Consider the following 6782-nt stretch of genomic DNA (forward strand, 5'->3'; position numbering starts at 1 on the left):
AATATACATAATTTTTATCTGTGGTCGTGGGAGTATTTGTGTAACAAATCTGGGCAAATTTTATATTTTTCAACTTTGATAAAAATGTCATTAAAAATGTTATTTCCTAAGCTATATAACCGATTTATCAATGGGCAGTCATACAAGTTCCCACTTCTACAACATAGTCATTTTAATAGAGTTTTGTCTTTTTTTGTTTTCTGTGCTTTAAATGCCTTCATTTGTTTATTTCTTTATTATGATTTTTTTTGGACCAATCTTAAAAAAACTACTAGACATAAAAGAAGAAAGGGTGCCCTGTAGTCTTAACCCCAATTTTCGTGATTTGCCTTTGATGTTACATCTATTCGTTTCAGTCATTTAAAATGGGGCTCTTTGGGGAATTTATTTTTATCAAAAATTTTAAAAACAGTAGTTTTGCTTACTTGTTGGATAATATTTTTTTTTTATATTTCATCGTGTCATAAAGAAATTAACGGTAATCCCAAATTTTTGTATGTAGTCGCTGGTATTTTTTCCTCAAAAATTACTTGTTGTTGAACATTACTTTCCATCCTTTTTCTTCTTGATAATTCGCTGAAGTTATTTTGGCGGTTACGGCTCGATTTTATCGCATCTCCCAACTTTTTGTTGATGGCGTTAATCAATTTTTGCACTGAACGGCTCATATAATGGTTAAAGCAGTCTACAGAAAACAACGCAATTTTCCTAGAATTAAGAAAAAGACTAAAATACATATATGGCATTTCCATCTGCCTGGTTATCAGGCTAACTGGTTAAAAAAAATTTATATATATATATATATATATATATATATATATAATTAATATAATATAATATAATTTGGGCGAGAGACCCCACCATTGTACAGCAGAACTAGGCAACCGAGTCCTTTCCTACCCTTTCCTCAATGTTAGGCTTCCACCGTTGATCGTCCACCTAGTTACATGATTCAGGTAACCTTGAGCCAGATCAAAAAGGGTGTATAGAAATTGCCTTGCCACAGACATTTTTTTGCTACCAAAACCTACCAAACATTTTTTTGAGTTTTAATATTTTTTTTCAATGTCAAATTTATTAAAAACATAGCTAACATAACATTTAGTAAAACTAAAACACAGCTAGTACAATAAAAACAAATTAACTGCGTATAACGATTCATTTTACTGTACATACATACATATAGTCATTAGATACGAATAAAGACGCGAGCTCAAAAGTTGACAGCGAAAACAGACGCGTAAAAAAATTTCAGCGAAGAAGGACTCTTTAACATAGGCGAGGGCAAAGAAAGACGCGTTAGCCTCTTTGACGGCGAAGAAAGACGAAGAATACTTATTTTCGTGGTCAACTATGTTTGCGAGTATACGAATTCCCCAAAAAGTTTTTCCGGAATGATGTTGAATCTATGTTTACGCGTCTTTTTTCGCAATTTTTTTTCACGCTTATTTTTCGCCGTCAAAACACCCGAGCGTCTTTCGTGTCAAGTGACTATATTATTATTATTACGTCGGAGATACCCTCGTTGCGATCTAAGAAGATGTATTGTGCTAAATCTGNTTTTTCCGGAATGATGTTGAATCTATGTTTACGCGTCTTTTTTCGCAATTCTTTTTTTAACGCTTATTTTTCGCCGTCAAAACACCCGAGCGTCTTTCGTGTCAAGTGACTATATTATTATTATTACGTCGGAGATACCCTCGTTGCGATCTAAGAAGATGTATTGTGCTAAATCCGAATTGTAATCGCTCCAACCTTAGGCTATTTAAAAAGCTCAGCACTTTGGATGATGTCATGTTCTAAATTTTAGATGGAGAAGACAATCCTTCTCCAAGGTGCATCAATCTACTATTCATGCTTCGTGGATAGGAACATAGAATATACTCTGGGGTTTCCTTCACCGGCCCACAAAACCTACTGTCAGTCTCTACTGAAAGACCCTTTAATTCAATCGGTACGTTAACTTGCAGTGTGCTGTCAGGTAGCCAGTAAGAGTTTTAAGTTCAAGGTATCTTTCGGAGTTCCTCATGAAAAGTTCTAAGGCTCGGAACCATGCAAACGCATTTGGGCTTTACTCTTTGCAAGACAGTCATCCCTTTGGTTGCCTTCAAACCCTTTATGTCCCTGAACCCTCCACAGCGGTACGCTATTGTGGGCTCCCAGGTGGTTCAAGAGTTCACAAGCCTTGATACCGTTTTGAAAGACTCTAAGGCTTCTAACGCTGCCTGAATATCTGACATAATATTTATATCCAATTTTTGGCAACACTGATAGAAATCGTTCCTTNCCTTCAAACCCTTTATGTCCCTGAACCCTCCACAGCGGTACGCTATTGTGGGCTCCCAGGTGGTTCAAGAGTTCACAAGCCTTGATACCGTTTTGAAAGACTCTAAGGCTTCTAACGCTGCCTGAATATCTGACATAATTTTTATATCCAATTTTTGGCAACACTGATAGAAATCGTTCCTGAACCAAAAGTTCCACATAGTGGAGTGCTCCTATTGACTCTGCACTGTGTGCAGATGCTCCCCCACTCCGCCGCGACACTTCTGTCACGAAGTAAGCTGTAGATAAGCTTTATTAGGTTGGTTTCAACCCCCATATTATGAATATACTTGACTATTGCCCCTGGAGTAGCATTGTTGAAGGCCCTCTCGATATCGAAGAAATTCCCAACTGCATAATCTTCATGCGTGAAGGGTTCCTCTGACCACCTTACCATTGTGAGCAGGGCGGTATTCACCGACCTTTTCTTGCAATAACCATATTGAGCTCTTGAAAGACATTCACGAGGAATCCAGCGTTTTTAGTAAAAGCGTTTTAAGCAAAAACGAAGAGACTGATAGGCCCTAAAATCCCTAGCCTTTTCCGGCCTTCGGGATNTTCCTCTGACCACCTTACCATTGTGAGCAGGGCGGTATTCACCGACCTTTTCTTGCAATAATCATATTGAGCTCTTGAAAGACATTCACGAGGAATCCAGCGTTTTTAGTAAAAGCGTTTTAAGCAAAAACTGATAGGCCCTAAAATCCCTAGCCTTTTCCGGCCTTCGGGATGAACGCAAAACTGACTACCCTCCAAGCCTTTGGATGAGAATGAAATGAGAACGAAAGTATCGGGAACGTTTTCAAGGAGGATCAAATAAGACCCAAAGTCTGGGGAACGTTCTGCTAGATCACAAAACACCCCTATTGCGAGTGTCGGCTAGTAGTAGATAAACGACTATTAGTCGATTACACTGTATGACAGTGATAAAACACTTTTTACGAGACATACCTCAAGTTGTACGTCTAGACAAGTATACAAAAACTAGATACTCAGAATTTCCAATACGCACTCGCAATCTGGAGTTAGGGGCCAAAAACCCCTTTTCAATAGGTGAAGGCATATATTGGCCCATAACTTTATTTCTAGTTATTCTATGAAAACAATTTTGGTGCCATTGAAAAGAGGACATTTCTTCTTCTAGCGATGTATAAACTTCTTATTTTGTTTACAGAAATTTCAGAGAAACTGTACAAAATATACCAAAAATTTCAATTTTAGGAAAAAAATGTCTATGTTGAGTAGGGATGTTGCGAATGTGGAATTTTAGACATCCGCGGATGCGAATGCGGATGCGGATGTTTAAAAGGTAGAAAAGGAATGCGGATTTCATGTATTTTTAAGAAATAATTTAGGTGGGTAAATTAGGTAACTTAGGTGAATAAAAAATGGAAAGGTTAGTAATTTTAAAAAATCTGCCTTATCCTGAGTGTAGCCCGAAAATTTGTATTCCGCCCATAGTAAATACATGAAAACCAAAATTAAAAAGGGAAAATGAGACTCATGATAAGACTGAATGTTTTTTTTAATACTTGAATTGAAAAATTGGAACATTGTATTTAATAAAAACTTTATAAAGGGTCGTAAATCAAACCTGCGCCACTATATAACTACTCACTCTAGGCGAGAAACTTGAAAAACTTGAAACTTGAAAAAATTGTAAATTCTTTTCGATTGATACCGCACCAGTTGAGAGGATTTTCAGTTATTTTATTTATTTTTATTGCGGTGCAATAATTACTTAATAAAGAATTTCGTCGGGCTGCAAATGTCGGATGTATTCTGCTGACTTTCATCTTCACAATCTAGCATCATGGCACGATCGTTGTTTAAACACCGTTGTTTTCCAAAGAATTCTTCATTCTCATTCTTTTGGTTGTTTTGGAATTTGGAGAACCTGTCACGTCATCACCGTTTTTCGATTTTAGTTTTTGTAATTCATTTTTAATGCTTTCTTCTGTGACTGGTCAGATACATGTACGTATTATCAGTGCACTTGCATAATATTCTAATAACAGTTATTTTTTACGAGTTAATTTTGGCCTAATATTTTTTATTTCGAAAAAAACGTCCTTTCCGGATAATAAAGAAACCGCTTATCCAAATTAAACGAATTTGGTGTCATATGCAAGAGGACTGAAATAGCTTTTAAACAGAAAAAACGAACGAAGATTACCACCTTGATTTATATATATTTTTATAATCTAATACTTAAGAAATCCATATAAATACATACCTGACCCAAGGTTTGTTCTACAGCTATTAATTAACATGTTTTATTGAAATATTTTTCCATATGTGGCTTTCAGTTTTAAAGCTATTTAAGTCCTCTTTCATTTCATACCACACTTGTTTAATTTGGATGAGCGATTTGTTTATTATCCGGAAAGGACTTTTACTTCGGAATAAAAATATTTGACCAAGTTTAACTCGTAAAAAAACTGTAATTTTCGTTCCCTTCAATATTCGCATTCGCAAAAGATTCGCATTGATTTTTGCGAATACGAAAGCGAATACGAATGTTAAAATTAATGCGGAAGCTCTGCGGTTGCGAATGCGAATATTCGCAACAACCCTGATGTTGAAACTGTTGAGTTGATGTTGAGTAACGGTTTTTCCACCATTTTGTTCACCAGTGTATACAGTAAATTTATAGCTACAGTCTCCCATCAATTGTGTTTTCAATAAAGTCTAAGTTTTAAAGATCCATTGAGGTTCGGCTAATATAACTTGTTCCCTTATTTAAATACTCAAACAAATTTATTTTTTTTTCATGGGAATACAAGTACAACATGGTTACTTAAAACTGTTTATGAACTCTTTTTCTTTTATATAAATTATCGTCCGTTTCTCGTTTAAGAGACCAGCAATGGTCCGAGAGCATATTTATGATATTTTTTCCAACAAACCTTTCTATAGCTTCCATCTCCTGATGCATTCGCAGAATATGCATTTAGAAATTCATTAACGATCTCTTTGTAATCCTACGCCTTTTTTTGCCTAGAAAATTTGTGCACAAAGAATAGTTTAGATGAAAATTCAGTATCTTTCATTAGCTTACAAATCTGAGGCCCAATAAAAAGGCCTTTAAATTAACAAGAATCAATCATGAGCAATAACGTCCAGAAATAATATCAGAATTACCTTCTTTTATTTTAGCCTCGCTTAATCTCGGGAATGAAGATTTTATATGATGAAACGATTCACTGTCTACATTAAGCCATTTAACAAATTGCTTCATGTAATCCAGTTTTAAGTGCAGTGGTGGCAAAATTATATTTTCGGGAGCCACGAGTGGAAATTTTCGGCACATTTTTTTCGTCAATTCGAAAGGGATTTCGCTGTGGCCACTCATCTCATTCGTACTTAAGCGGTGCACGAACAATTTTTTCAATTGAATCCTATGTTTATTTCATACCAGGGGTGTACGCTAATGGGACCGAAGGCATCTCGTTCTGGTTATGCAGAAATACAGCTTATAAGCCTAAAGAGCATTCAAATATTAAACAAATTTTAACTGTTACATAGTTACATTTCATAAATTTACAGTTCAGCCACATCCGCGCAATAAGCCAAGTTGTTTGTGTCTTTGGCAATTTTTTTTTTACTTCGACACCGTGTAATTTTAAAATCCTCTTCCACTAAAATCCACTGTCTTATTCTACAGGTGAGTACTTCCCTTTGCCGAAGTGTTATTCCAGTAGCTCGTTTCTGTAACAATTCTCTACCAAGGCGAATTGAGATATGAATTCGCCGCCCTGTTCTCTCCTGCTAATGAGTAAATAGTAGAGAATGGCGTATATTCTTTACCAGTAGAGAAATAGTCGGTAGAGAAGAGTTACAGAAAAGAGCTACAAATCATAAAAATCTTCGTTAGAAACCAAATGGCGCTCGGATGAACGCGACCCAGATGGTAGAAACTCTCCATCCTCTGTCGAAAAGTCTTCAGATACGTTCCACTTTTGCTCAACAGTACTTGTGTACTTTATTTGATTTTATGAAGGGCAAGTATTGGCTTCGAAACACTGAAAACATTTGCATATTTGATATTTTTACGGGTTTTATAACTATGTCGCAAAACCTCTATTTTACAGAAGTAGCAATCATTTATGTTGTGGTACAACTGAGGATGCCATATCATGGGAACCGAATATGGGAAACTCAACTTTGATCGGTTTTTGTTTTAGGTAACTTTAGATTCATTGAACAATGCAAACAAGTATACTCTAGCTCATACCACCGGCTCTTTACATATGATTTGGTGAAAAAAAGTAATTTTTAACCAAACCGCCATTATTTTCTAGTTTTTCGCGATTTTTTTGTCTACAAACAAGCAGCAGATACAGCAAAATTTATTGCGATTTTAACACATTTTTTTATCACTGAGTTACACAGTCTTTTTGTTTCGTTTTGTTTTTTAACCAGGGGTAGTCTATTTTTGATAGAGTCATATGTAA

Source organism: Rhagoletis zephyria, unplaced genomic scaffold, assembly GCF_001687245.7.
Source record: "Rhagoletis zephyria isolate East Lansing unplaced genomic scaffold, Rhagoletis_zephyria_1.1 Rzeph_scaffold_06392, whole genome shotgun sequence".
NCBI classification, from domain to species: Eukaryota; Metazoa; Arthropoda; class Insecta; order Diptera; family Tephritidae; genus Rhagoletis; species Rhagoletis zephyria.